Below are 15,424 nucleotides of genomic sequence, written 5' to 3' on the forward strand. Positions count from 1 at the left end.
GAGAACTCACTCACAGTAAGGAGAACGGCAAGGGGGAAGTCTGCCTCCATGATCCAATCACCTCCCATCAGGCCCCTCCTCCAACATTGGAGATTATAATTCACACATGAGATTTGGATGGGGACACAAATCCAAACCCTATCACCCTATCTTACAAAAACAACAACAACAAAAAAACAAAAAAAACCCAGAATTGCTTATTTCATCAAAATGCCATAGGTTCATTTTAATAGCTACCATTTATTGAGTGACCGCCATGTAACATAACATAAACTATGCTAAGAGCTTTGTGTTCATTAGCTTCTTTCATCCTCTCACCAGCCCTGCAAAGTTGAAACTTATATATTTTTTTGGCATTTCAGATGAGGAACCAGAGGCTCAGAAAAGATATGCAATGCTAATGGTTCAGAGCTGGTAAACAACAGAGCAGAGATCGAAGTTATGACACAGTCTCCAAAATGCCAAAATGCCTCCCCTTTCCACTATGCCATGCAACCATTTTATTTCTATGTCCTTGTACAATTTGCAGGAATGAGTGTATAGGGCAGGAATTGGGACTCCATACTACCTGGAAGTTTCTGAGACAAAAAGGTCCTATATCGCCATTAAGTAGCCTTGTCAGTAATGGCTTATTGTGGCTTCCATCTTCTGGGCCCAATGGGAGAAATGGTCATGGGCTCAGGACCCATCTCCTGCTGGAATCTTATTAGTGCTTCCTCTGCACAAATAAGAACTGGTGTATTGTGTTAAATTGACTGACACAAACAACCATGCTTTGTCCAGAAATAGAAAATGCTATTTTCTTTAGCAAAATAGAACATAGGAAGTGATGGGGGTTGAAATGTCATGAACAGAACAAAGGTTTGGCAGAGGAGAAAGGTTAAAATCAATCACTCTACAGGAGAAAAAAAAAAAAAAAAGGTCTGCAGTATTCTATAGTAATTATCCACCCAAAGTCACACTATAGAATTGGGAGCCATTGCTACTCAAAAATTCTTTTAAAAAGGAAAGAAAGAAAATTTCCAACCCCATAATGTTAAGGTTTTACTTTTCACAAATCATTTGGAAAGATCATAGATATACAACTAAAAATAAATAAAAGAATGCCATTCTAACATTCTCACCTCTAGTGGTAGGAAGTAACCTTTTCATTTAAGAATGAGGCAGGGAGAAACCAAAATTGCTCTCCCAAAAGAAAGTACCACCAGTATATTACTGCTCTGACTTGTATGCTAGAGGAAATTAGAATTTAAGTTGAAAATGAAGGCTTATCCACCATTCATATCTTCTGGCTAATAATCTTCTCTTCAAGAGGAATTTCCACTAACATTGCTATAGCTTCACAAATCTCAACATGGCACAAATTTCTGGGATTGTTATTTTTTTTTTTCCTATTCTGCAAGGTTTTCCTATTACTTTCTACATAAGATTACAAATTCTTCAAGGTCTGACCGCTGTTTATTGTCCTCACCCCCGGTGTTTTTTAATCCCATAATATTTCTCATCCAGACCAAGAGGCAGTTGCTAAGAAGAATCATAAAACAAAGACAGCAACATAATGGTTTTTAGAGTCAAATGCTGAGATATGAAGTAAAAGAGAAAATTTTAAGCAATACAATTGATCAAGAATCCATTAAGAAAAGTACAAAGGAACTACGCTGTCTTCAAGAACAAAAACTATACTCTGCCCATCTGGTCAAGTCCAGGGGAAGACCAAATGGTTCACGGAGACTATGATCTGTTTTCTATTTAGTTGAAAGCAGAACAAACAGAATAAAGGCCACACACACAAAAAAAAAAAAGAAAAGAAAAAAGAAAAAAAAGACGAAAAGATTAGAGATCAGCCTTTCTCATACATATCTGTTTATTTAGGTAACATAAGATGGCAAACAAGTATTAAGTCAGAAAGGTGAAATCATTAAAAAGGAAAAAAAAAATGTATGTCATGGTTTAGCCTTGATTTGACCTGGAAGCAGGAAGAGTAAGAGAAGGAGGTAAACTGGCTCAAGGTTCCATGAGTCGCCTATGCACAGTGTGATTAATTATAGTAATTCCCCAGATCTAAAGCCTCTGCCTTTCTAGCATACTCTAGAGAGTCACTTCTTCTGTTAAATATATATTTGGATTCCTGTCACTTTCAGCTCTTGGTTCTCAATTCTTTTTTATATCTTGAACAAGTCATAAGACACTTTCTGAGCATTAACCGTCCCCAGGAAACTATATCCCTTACCTAATAAGAACTATGTAAAATAAGAGATAAAGGCTATCAGCTACCCTGACTTCTTGGAAAAATGAGTCAACAGAAATGAGTTTGGGTAGGGAGAAAATAATTTAACCATATAAGCAAGATGAATATTAGAGAATTTGATTTGGGAGAGAAAATGCTGCAAAGATGATACTGATGAGAAAAGAGCGTAGCCATGTTGTCTTGATTAAGTCACATATGGTATTCTCTTGGGGCCCCAATTTGTGCATCTGTAAAATGGAGGGGTTCAGCTATGTGAGTATCCCTATGTTTCTTCCTGGCTGTAATATTTATGAATTAAGTCAGAGCTGAGATTGTGATTCAGAGTTCAAGATTTTTAGCTGTCTGCTTAAGACATGTTAAAGAGCCATTTTCTCTTTGGAATTGCTATATGTGTCAGAAATAAATCCAGTACTCAGGAAAGAAAACATTCTGCCTCTTCCTCCACACCCCCACTCCCCCTGTCTGATTGTTGGATAATAAAAGCCAAGATAGGGAAGGTCCAAGGCAGACTCTCAGCCTGGCCTCTCTATTCAATGGATTCAGAATTATTCTGGTTTCTGAATAAGATGATTCTCCCCTTCACCCCCAGCATTTATCACTTTGGTCAACCATTAAAAGGATGAAGCAAAAGCATTGCCCAGCAAGAAACTCCTGCAGCTGGCAGAAATGAAAAGCAAAGATCTTCCCTCACAGGTCAAATCTAACTGACACTACACAGATAAAGCTAAGCTGGGAGAGCAAAGGCAGACTTGCAAGCAGTTGAAACTAGAGAGGAAACTATTTTGAGTTCCTTTCGCCAAAGATTGTAACATATTTGTGTGTGCGTGTTTTTTTTTTTGTTTGTTTTGTTTTGTTTTGTTTTTTATCAGAGCCACCTGGAGCTCTCTGACTTTTCCTTATTAATATTATTATTATTGAAAGTTTTTTTTCAAGCAATTCTCTGATTAGCTGGAATATTCTTGCTCTTTTTAAAACCTGCAGTGATACTACAGTGTTTCACCCGAGCCTTGGGGGCAATCTGAAACAACATCTTTTTCTGCCTGTGGTTCAGGAGTTTTAAGATCCTACCTGAATAGATCTGAAGTTTTCTGAAAAGTCTCCTGTCTCCCTGGAGCCCCTAGATGTTCTAGAGAGAAACTGTCCTGGGATCTGCCACTCAGCACACCACTTGCTCTTGGAAGTCCATAGTTCCTGCTTGGAATAGGCTTTGCTCCTGGTAGCCCTGCTCAAACTGGGAATGCAAATGCCTATGTGACCAACTGAAGCATTCACTTTCATACTATAGGCTTATGCTGTAGCTAGGGGCATCCTGAAACTTGGGTAGTTAGCATAAAGAAGAAAACTCTGAACCCATGTGTCAAGGTTTCACTGGAAGAGAAAGGCAAGCCTGATGACAACAGCAAAGGAGAAGGGTTGAGGCTACAACTGGGAGGCCTGATCCTCAGAGTAGAATGTGTTTTCAATGAAGGAGGATGATTAATGACTTGGGAATGTTTTGGAAAGTTGGGAGAGTGACAAGCCCCCTTCCTGGCCCCATGAAATAAGGAATTTAAGGGAAGATTGGCCTTCACTGCAGAGCAATTGGGGGGGGGGGGGGGGAGTATTCTGAGGAAGACAAGGGTTTTTTTTTAATTTGGCTGAATGGCATTTTGATAAAAGGTCGAGGGGCCGGGCGCGGTGGCTCATGCCTGTAATCCCAGCACTTTGGGAGGCTGAGGCAGATGAATCACGAGGTCAGGAGCTTGAGACCATCCTGGCTAACATGGTAAAATCCCGTCCCTACTAAAAATACAAAAAATTAGCTGGGGGTGGTGGCATGTACCTGTAGTCCCAGCTATCCTGGAGGCTGAGGCAGGAGAATTGCTTGATTCAGGAGGCGGAGGTTGCAGGAGGTTGCAGCGAGCCAAGATTGCACCACTGCACTCCAGCCTGGGCGATGGAGCAAGACTCCATCTGAAAGGTTGAGGATGTAGGGTACTGTTTAACAGAGAAAGGAATGTTTCTGAGCATTCAGTGGAAAGGATCCAGAGGAGGGTTAATATTGGGTGGACCTAGAAGTAGGGAATTGCAGAGTAATCAGATAATTTGGGTTTGAGAGAGGATGGACAATTTGCTGGGAATGGAAGGGTACAGCTTGTTGGAAGTGACCAGCCTTAACTGGCCTAACAGCTATGTAGCTAAACTTTCCAAGGGTCAAGAGAGAGAAAGAGTAGGAACTATCATGCAGTTGGCAAGTGATTACAAAAGGGTCTGTACTGGCAGGGGCAGCAAAAAATTCCGTAATATGTGGCCTCATTTTTAAAGAAAATAAAATCCTGATTGGGGTTGAGGGGAGATGACCATGCACATAAACACACATGTACATAAAACTAGAGTCCTTGCTTTTATTGAGCCCTCCCATGCCAAAACAAACAAACAAACAAACAAACAAAAATTAGTAGCCTGCTGCAGAAGAGCTTGCACATGATTATGAAATAGGGCAATGGGCTCTATTGAGGGGTTACAAAGATTGAACATGGGGCTCTTCCTGAGGAATATAAAATGAGTGTTACTAGATTTTGATACTGATGGAATTCTGCATTCATGAAACTTTTAAATGTTTTGGTAGAATGGATAATAATTTGGGAGTCAGCAAACTTGAATTCTGGTCCCCAAACCTCTATTTACCTTTGAAAGAAGAGACAACCTACCGCCAATGTTTTCCCTTCCCCACCTCCCCTCTCCTCCAAAAGCTAGTTTCTACCTCCACCCTTCTGATGAATCTACTCAAGTGAAGCTCATCAATGACTCTGTCCTGCCACAGTTGCCATCCAATGGGTGATTTCAATTTTAATGTAGGTTCCTTTTCTTCCCTGTTTCCCATGAACTGAGCTTTCCTGCTTTTCGTCCACTGAACCGCTTCCTGGCACTAATGCTGGTAATGCAGGACCCATCACTTAATCATCTTTGTATGTCAAGTAAGAGTATAATGATTATCCAATAGATAATTGAATAAAATGCTTTTGTCACTAAGCTTTGATATCTTCATCTTTTCAAATTAAAAGTTTGGACTTCAAAATCTAAAATATGTGACTGCGTGCTCTTCTTACAGTGGTTTTATGAATTTAAGAATCAAGTATCCTCCACTGAGGGAAAAGACTCACTCAATAGAAGATTCTTGAATTTATCACATAAAAAGGATGTGACAATATAGCCTTCTCTCAAGGTCCCAGAAGCAATACATCAGCATTTTTAGGTTGATACCAAAGTTTTGGATATGTAACACTGACTGCTTCATACATAGATAGGTATTAATGCACAGATACGTAATACACAGACATACTGAATTTAATGGATTTAATGTTGCCATTATCTCATTCTCTTTAGAATATCATGTAACTTACTGAGTTGTATATTGTAATAAAACCCAGCTTCAATTTGAGTAAATAGAATTGTTCTTTTTAGCAGTATGTGCTTAATATGCTTAATTATAATTATACAGATCTATTTATATAAACACATTAAAAATGGTTCTGCTATTTCTATGTCAATTCATTTGTCATGACTCGGTATACAATTCCTTAGACTCATTCTTCTTAGAGTATAAAAATAATGCTTCCTAATTACAATAAAATTAGAATAAAGTCAGAAAAGCAGAAAGAAGATTTTCTTGATCACACAAATTCCTAACATTCAGTGGCATTAGATGAACATTTGGTGTATTTCCTTTTGCGGATTTTTTTTCTATTTAAAGATTACATTTTGCTGAGTTTATTTTTAAAGACATAGTTTATATATAGTTCTTGAAAAGAATATATGTATCATTTCCCTGAAAATATTAATACATGATCATCAAGATATTTGGGGATAAATTGCCACTTCAAAAATACATCTTACAAAGAGCATTCACATGGTTTTAAATAGAAATTTCTAAATATCTAAATTTCTAAATATTCACAGTTTACAGTGGTAATGTACCTTTTAGATAAATAAAGCTAAATAAAGTACCCAGAAAAGTAACGCAATTTAACATTCTCCTCAAACACTGCCCCTACCTCTTCCCTCTCAACAGCTAAATCACCAGGTACAGATGCCACCAAAATCTTAGCACAACAACCCTGAGAAGCACATGATGAGAACAGCATTCAGGTGACAATGAACACAGGACTCACTTCCTGACACAGCTGTCCTCCAGTCATTCTAATGTATCATCCCATAGTCCTACTTCCTAGGAAAAGAAGTGAAAAGAAGAAACTGAATATTTATGCTGTTGTTTGACTTCTTTTAGACCTTAGCTGAGGCTGAGATTTCTCTGAAGGAAGGACCCTTGTCTCATTCATCTTTGTGTACAGTGACTAGGATCCCACAAAGCACAAGGCGCAAGTTTTATTAGTATTTGTTGACTACTGAATAAAGGCCAAGGGCAAATGATCAATGAGGAATAATTTTAATTGCAAGCAGCAGAAAACTCAAAGGCGGTGATATAAACAAACATATAGGTATCTTTTCCTTATCTAGCTAGATGTTCAGAAGAAAGTAGGTGTTGATGTTTGTTCTATGGCTCAGCATATGTCAGGGGTGATATCTCTAAAATTCTCTCAGCCTTCCCCTTATGCCTTAAGATGACTGCAGTCACAAATCCATGTTGAAGGCAAGAATATGCCTTGATGAGCCCCCAGTAGACTTCCAGTTAAATCTCATTAGCAGTATTATATGACTTCCTCTTGCTGCAAAAGAGTCTGGGAAAGTGCTTATATTTCCTGGAGCTCGTCTCTGGAGTTGGACATAGAATCTGGATTCTGTTAGCAACAAAAAAGGGAGAAATGGGTACTGGATAGTCAGTTAACAGTGTCTGCCTCAACAAATGTTGTTCTCCATCTTTTTAAAGTCAACATAAAAAGTAGAAATTGAAAACAGCTAATAAAACAATCAAGAAAAGAACATACATTCCGGGCAAACTTCCATAGGTATGACCACTCACTGACAGCTGCTACTGATAATAGTGACTTGGTGAGTCGGAAGTTGTGGGTGGTTCAACAGCAAGGCTAATAAAGAAACTTGAAAATGCATGTATCTTGAGTGATGCACTCAACTACATACTATGTCAGGGTCTCTTGTCTTTAAAAGGTGACCTAATACAGGATAGAAACAAACAAATTTGATTTGTCAAAGCTAGATGAATTATGAATGTCTTCCTTTGGTTTTAATGCAGTCCAATATTTGAAAAAATATTTTAGAGAATTTGTAGAGGTGGAACTGGAAGAGACTCTATTTAGACTCTACTCTTCATCATATCACGCAGCCTCTGCTTAAAATTTCAGCAACAAGCTCTCTCTACTCTGTGAAGTAGCCAATTCAACATTTAAATTTCTCTAATGATCAGAAAAGCCTTTCACAGTTTGAATTGGATTTTACTTCTCAGTGTCATGCATATACTGTTTCTAATACTGATTTTTTGAGTGACCAGAATTAGCTTGTGTCTCCTTGCATATGACAGCCCTTTAAATAAATCAACAAAGTTAAGATCCCTGTTCTTGTAGAGAAACAATTCAGGCCTTGAACTCTTCCCCAGTTGGTGCAACTTCTATAGTCCCTTTGTCCACCCCTCATTCCAGATAGTTGCCCTTCTCTGGTTACTCTGTCCTAGTGAATGCCACTTATTTTATAACTCTTGCAACAACACAACAACACAATATGCCTATAATCGCCAAGGGTGATTGTAGACGTCTACAACCACCCTTGGTGTCAACACTCACCATTTCGATTCTGGTCCACGTATCTGGGCCTAAGAAGAATTATTTGACATCCTTACTGATCAAATATGCAAGTTTTCTCTCCCAACATATTTGCCAAAGAAGCCCTCCATAACATCATCCAAATTCAACAAGGCAGGGACAATATGCTAAAAGAGCTTTCCTTTCTGGTTATCAAGCAATTTATAAATATTGGGGTGAAACTGTTCTTCAATTGTCTGTTAATGTACCACAAAAGATAACTCTCCATATTTTTCCATTTCATGAAGAGTTCCCAGGATTTTCCTTTCCGTCTCTCCACCAGTTAATTTAGAGCCACCATAAATAATTTATTTGCCATGCTCTCGACCACATTTTAAACAGTACACCACAGATGTCTGGCACTCCTTTAAAGCTCAGGTGGAAAAATGAGGGTGGGTGTTAAATTTATGTAATTTATGTACAGTTACTAAATAAACACTGTACTAGGAGATTTATATACATTATTCCCTTAGGTCCTTCTAACCACTTTTTAAGGTCTTACAATACCCTCAACTTTTCAAAGAGAGAAGAGAGATTACTAACAAGTTTACTGTAGTTCAGAAACTTGCTTTAGAACTGTGTTATTTTTCTGGACACCAAATACACATTGTTTTCCACACAAATTCTCTAAATCTTTGACATCAACTGGGTGTCCAACAATTCAGTTCAATTCCAATAACCATTGGGAAATAAAAACAAAATCCTAAGACCCAAGGAGACACCAGAGAAATCTTAAAAACTGAGTTCCTGGCCATGACAGGACAGGTGGTGAGACATGCCTCAGTATGCTCCTTTCTTATTAACCTTTAACCAGAATTATTTCCTAAGGAGTAAACAGAAATCAGCTTTGGAAAACAAGAAGCAGACAACTCATTTCATTAATCACCTTTAATCAACCATCTGAGGCCATGTCCGCACTTCCCCTATCTCTTTGCTGTTTCTACATGACAACTCACCAGTTTCACAATGCATCCTTCCTGAAGAGTAACCACCCTCTCCAGGCTGGTTTTGGCCAACTCATGGAGGATGCGCAGTGAGGGTTCTCGTGTCCCTCTGCTTCACCTTTTGACAACAGCAAGCTCAAAACTCCACCCCTGGACCATGCCAACAACACCCTTTGTTTTTCAACATGTGACTCATGAAGAGCCATGCAGCTCATTTGTGCATGCATATGTTTCTCCTTTCAAATATTCCCTTTTCCTACAGTTTATTAAATATGTATACTTAGCCAGCCCATTCAGCATAAATTCCTGTCTTATGCTTCCCTCCCTCAAAGTGCTTGCTCTCGGCGGCCAAAGGCCATGGTTCGTAGCCTATGGAATGGCCAATTTCTCTTTTATGAGAAATAAAGTTTTCCTGTCCAAATTTATGAAACTCATCATTCTTCAGATGTCAATATCCAGAGTTGACACAGATCATACAGCTTAAGGGCTCAGTCCCACAAGACTTCTCCGACTTCAGATACCAACTGTAAGTGGTAGGCACGGTTGATGAAATCATTGGCCACTGGTGACTGAAATCAATCTCCAGCCCATCTTTCCTCTCTGGAAATCGAGGGGTGGGGTTGAAAGTTCTAACATTCTAATAACATGACTCTCTAAAGCCTCTGCCCATGCTTTAGCCATCTCATTAGTACACAAAAGATAGTGAAGTCCAAGGGTTTTAGAAATCTGTGCCAGGAACCAGGGGCAAAGACCAAGTATGTATTTTTTATTACACCACAAGATCCCATGGTTAGTAAGGGTAGAGCTGTATTTCTAACACAGGTCGGCTTGTGGTTGAATTTCATATTCTCCTCTTACAACAAATTTCCTACTGATGAATCAAATTTTATAGAACGAAAGCTATATTAGCACAAGATATTTTGAGATGCGCTCCAAGTAGAAATATCCTGTGTCAAAGTCACATCAATCTGAAAACTGGTAATCAAGAAAATTAGTCTTGAGAAATGTGTTTTCTTTATTCTGAATAATCATGATCAGCTCTTTAATTGTTATATTTACCCTTCATATGCTAAAGCAGGTCACATAGGTAAGACCTTTGTTCTCCATCACTTATGTATTACTAGCTGTAGGTTAAGGATCCAACTAACATTTTGCAGTAACTTTTACATTTATCCTTTGCCCACTGATTCACTCACATACTCTCACTGTCAAGGGTTTATATATTGTAAGTATACTCATCTGTAAAGCAAAAGGAAATAGGTTTATCACACACAGAAAGAATTTTAAAACAATGAATAATGTTGTAGGAAAATAGATGATTATAGCTTCAGTGATTTGTGTACCAAAAAGTACACCATGCTCTGTGTGGGTCTGTTCCTGTCACCTGCAAAACTGTGTGGAAAATGTTCTTGGGACAGAAAGTAGAGCCTTTTTGTGTCATCCTACTCAATTTTTTAAAAGTTTAATAGAAATGACTGAACACATAATTCATTTGAGTAACAAAAATTAGTTATAAATTTCCATTTCAGGCTGGGTGCGGGGGCTCATGCCTGTAATCCCAGCACTTTGGGAGGCTGAGGCGGGTGGATCACCTGAAGTCAGGAGTTCAGGACCAGACTGGTCAATGTGGTGAAACACGTCTCTACTAAAAATAAAAAATGAAAAAAATTAGCTGGGCATAGTGGCGGGCACCTGTAATCCCAGCTACTTGGGAGGTTGAGGCAGAAGAATCACTTGAACCCAGGAGGCAGAGGTTGCAGTGAGCCGAGATTGCACCACTTGTACTCCAGCTTGGGCAACAAGAACGAAACTTGATCTCAAAAAAAAAAAAAATTCATTAAAAATTTTTCAGAAACAAAAGAGTCTATACCATTTATTGAGCTCCTTTGATGCCAATTACTAATAATGTTGGGCACTTTTAAAATCTCTAATCCTTGCAACCAACTCCACAAGACAGATGTCATATCCCCATTTTACACATAACTAAACTGAGACTCAAAGGTTGAGAGGCAAACCATGTGGAACATATGTTGTTTTTATGACATCTTGCTATACTAAACTCTCAATCCTCATGTCCCTGAGAAGTCTTCAAGAACAATGCCGATATATTTTCTTCAAAAGGTGATAGGGAAAGAAGGGAAAGCAAGGGAAAATTTTTTAAAAACGGAAAAGGGAAGAAAAGGAAGGGAAGGGAATGGCAGGTAAGGCCGGATGACACAAAGCAAAACGACTCAACTACTCTACACCAGAGCATCTGGAGAAACAATAGCTAAAATTCTGTATGTTTCTCACCACGAGCCAAAGATTATCTTGACATTGCATCACCACTCCAATGTGTTTCCAAATATCTTGGTCATTCAGTCAACATATTCATTGAGCACTTCTCTGCACTCAGAATGTTGTAATAGCTGCTGTGGGGAAAATACATAAGCAATAAAAGATAAGTTGCCACCCTTATGGCACTTACAATTGAGCTAGGTCGAGAATACAAATGCATGAAATAGCAGGAGACTTTCATGGTAACACCTTAAGGAGAGATATCTCTAGCACCAGCTATGAAGCCAGAAAGTGGACATGCATGAGTTGGGCAGGCTCTTCCATAAGCCAGACGTCTCAATCTGGATTTGAAAAGAACAAAAGAATAGGACATGACTTGGCCAATGAGAATTAACCCTGAAGGTTCTTTATTGTGCATGCTGCGTGTCAACACACAGACCATGGTAGACTCTACTTCAAGATCATTATGAGAAATATGCAGTTCCTCCTCTGGACTCTCAGCAAGGTAGTTGATCTTGGTCCCAAATACTTTACCCTAACAGGATGCACACTTCAAACCTTGAAACTCTTGGTGATAATGAAACATACTAAGATTCTAAGCCCATTCCTCTGCAAATAGTTATTTGTCAAGATTCTATGCCAAACAGTGGAATAGTGTCTCCTTTTGTTTTAGTAACACAGTAACAGGTACCTGGGCAAAAATGATCATGAAAATAAAGTCACACTCCATCATCGTAAGTGACTTCTGGATATTCCATTTTCTGAGGCTGCCATGTCTATTTCTAAAACCAAGGTACCAGACAGGATGAAGATACTCGAACAAAAAATGGCTGAACTGAAACTTTCACATAAGGCTCAAGAATTTGTCAAGGTTTATGTTGATATTGAAAACCCCAATATCAGAACAGTTGTATAAAGACATAAAAGGACATGTTTTTGTTCAGGTCTCTGTGACTGATGGAATGATTTCAGTTATTTTGAGACAGTGCTTTGAAAAGCACAACCTGGCACACATCTTGAGGAGGGCTAGTAATCCCCTATCTTTCTTGATGTCCCACACAGGCCCAGTATACAATGCTCACTAGTTGGATAACTGGGTGCTATATTCCAATACTCCCTTAGAGAAGGTGTCCAAAAAGTGACACAATGTTCACATATTTCCATACGAGTCCATTTTAAAATTTCAATGTTTTTTTCTGAATGAGCATCTGTAGGTCCACATAGTTCCATAAAAGGAGAGATTTCTGTTTCCTAATACTCTGTGCTAAATCCCTGTTGGCTCCATGTATACTTAAATAATCTGGAGCTTATTCATTATAAAAGACTTAGTTCACCGGCTCACTGAGCACACTGATTTTCATCCAAGAAACATTTACTGAGGAACTACTATATTATAGGCCTTGTATCCAGTGTTTGGAGAGAGAGAAAAGGACCTGGTTTCCACCCCACTCTTAGGTCACTCAGTCTAAAGGGCTGTCAGACCACTAGGCAATTACAATGCAGTGTGAAGAGGGCTGAAGTACAAGGTGATGTGCAGCCATATGGGCGGGAGGGGTAGAAGGGAGAGCCAACAGGTCACCCTAAATGGTACCTTTCTAAATTTACCTTTCTTGTGGTAAATCCACACCTCAGTCATGTCAGGAACGATGGCACCTTTTTAGGTAGTGGGTACTTGAATCAATGTGATCAACTGCTTCTACTCCTAAGAAGTGACAATTGAGTAAACCATATTCTTTCTTATATTTTTAACTGATAAAAATAATGATATATACTATGACTTTAGTAGAACTTTGAATTTATTTACTGAAGTCACCTTGGTCAGGTGACCTAGCCTCTCTAAACTTCAATTTTCTCAACTGTAAAGTAAGAATAACACCTTTCTCATAGGTTTGTTTTGAGGGTCAGTGTAGAATAATGCACATAAAGCATTTACCATAGTGTCTAGCACATAGAAAGTGCTCATTAAATAGCTGACGTTTTAAATTATGAGTGCCATTCGTGAATCTCTCTTCTTGCCTTCCCTCCTGGGACATGACAATTGTCTGTTCAGCTCTCCACCCCGCACTTTACGCTCTCTTAGTCTCAGTGGTATCCCATGCTCCTCAAGCTTGATTAAGAGAAACCAGCTGATATCTGGAACCCAACTTCTACTTTATTCAGTGAAACAAACAAACAAACAAACAAACTAAACACTCAATGATCTTTTAGGTATGTGCTGCTGGTTTATATTTTTCCATAAGAGTAATTTCTTTTTCCTAACACTCTGGCTCTATTCCTTTTGGCTTCCAGAAAGCAAGAATTACTCTGAGATGCCCAGACTAGACTAGACACAGATACAGAAAGCCAGTGACCTATATCAACTGCCACTAATCATCACAGTGAGGGAACAGATACTTCCCCTTTACTGTCAAGGGCAGACCAATGAATTAGGCACTGAAGCAGACCAAATGTGATCTGATATCTTAGTTCTGTGCAATCAGCTACAATAAAGCTAAGTGGTCTGGGAAAACATGGCAAAGCAGTAATCATCCCTAAAGTAACTAGAGGAATAACTAAGTAAGTGTCTGCTAAAATACGGTCTGTACCTTTTCAAGAGGCCATGTCTCCATTTGGGCCTCCCCAAAACTCACTTAAGTGGATATACAAGGCAGCCTAGTAAACAACCTGAAAGGCCTGTAATTTATAATTTTGGGATGGCAAACAAAGGTATTGGTCATAAGGTGGACTTAATGTGCCCCTTTATTAAGCATGAGAAAATAATTTTTCTGCAAGGAACTGAATTTGGGCTCATACTTAAATCAAAGTTGTGGCTATGGCTATGCTACAGAAAGAAGGGAAGAGTTAATCCCCAATTGTGCCCACATGTGCAGTGGCAGCAGAAACTGGCAGAAAGAACCCTGAACTAGCCTTGAGTACTATTCTTGTCTCCACACTCTCTAACTGCGGGCTCCCTGCCAATAACTGCTTTTGTGAAGCCACTAGGAGCTGCTGACTGGTTGCATTTCCTTGTTCATCCAAAAGCTATATTTAGAGTGACAACCCCTGGAGATTTAAGGGACCCTGAGACAGGTCAAGTGATGTGACCCTGCTCTGAGAAAGCCTCTTGTGACCCAAGCCAAGGAAGCAAACTCTACAACAGGGAGAAGAAATGGGAGACTAGGAAGAAGTAAAAGAAAGAGGGAATTCACAGAATACCAATAGCATGCCAGGACTAGAGCTAGGTGCTCTCACTTACATGACCTCATTTCATCTTAACAATTAGGCAAAGCAGGTATGATCCCATTTTTCATATTCTAAAAATGATAGGCAACTTGGCTAAATTTAAAGAGTAACTAAAGAGTTGAACTTAGGGCTCCAGAGGCTACTTTTAAGTCTATTACCATGGTTTACTGCCTCTGCATGGAGCACCCTCTGGTGGGCAGGGGGATATCCAGACTGAATGAAGGCCTTCTCCAGATCCTTCTCCCAAAGAGGCTGAGACCTGTAGCCCCTTCCTAGTTAAATTGGCCAGGAGCCTGCCTGGGTATGAAAGAGACACTGAGGCAGCTGGAGATTTCTGGGTCTGCTTCCAAAGTTCTAGGCACTTCAGCGTATTTAACAAAAGGTTTCAAGGAAAGTAGACCTCCTTCCTTGGGCTATGAATCCTTTCCAGAGACAGGATATCTATTTAGATAAATGTAAGTTTCAATTCTTCCCTTTCTCACAGTCCTCCTCTCTAAAACAGAATTAGTGAGTAACACCCATCTTAGAGTGATACAGCCTGGTAGACAGTGTTTTGGAAGACTATAACTCTTTAACTCTCGGAAGAGGAAGAAAAATATACAACCCTGCAATCTGCAAAGTTCTTGCACAGATATGAACTCACTGATTCTCAGAGAAGTGGAGGTACAAGTATTGTTATTCCCATTTTACAAAAGTTCAAGTGGCTCAGTGACTTGCTTACGATAAAATGGTTAACAGGACCCTTGCTTTTACTAAGCAATTTGACCTCAAAAGGCATGTCTTTCTCATTAAGTATACCCTTTCTATAATCATGTTAAATAACAAATTGTTCTCGGGGTAGAAGAAGGGGAGTGATATAAAATTAAGCCACTATCTTATCCCTTGCTATGGTTTGAATGTTTGTGTCCCTTCCAAAATTCATGTTGAAATGTAACCCCTAATGCAACAGTATTAGGAGGTGGGGCTTTAGAAGGTGATTA

Source organism: Papio anubis, chromosome 13 (assembly GCF_008728515.1).
Source record: "Papio anubis isolate 15944 chromosome 13, Panubis1.0, whole genome shotgun sequence".
Lineage (NCBI taxonomy): Eukaryota > Metazoa > Chordata > Mammalia > Primates > Cercopithecidae > Papio > Papio anubis.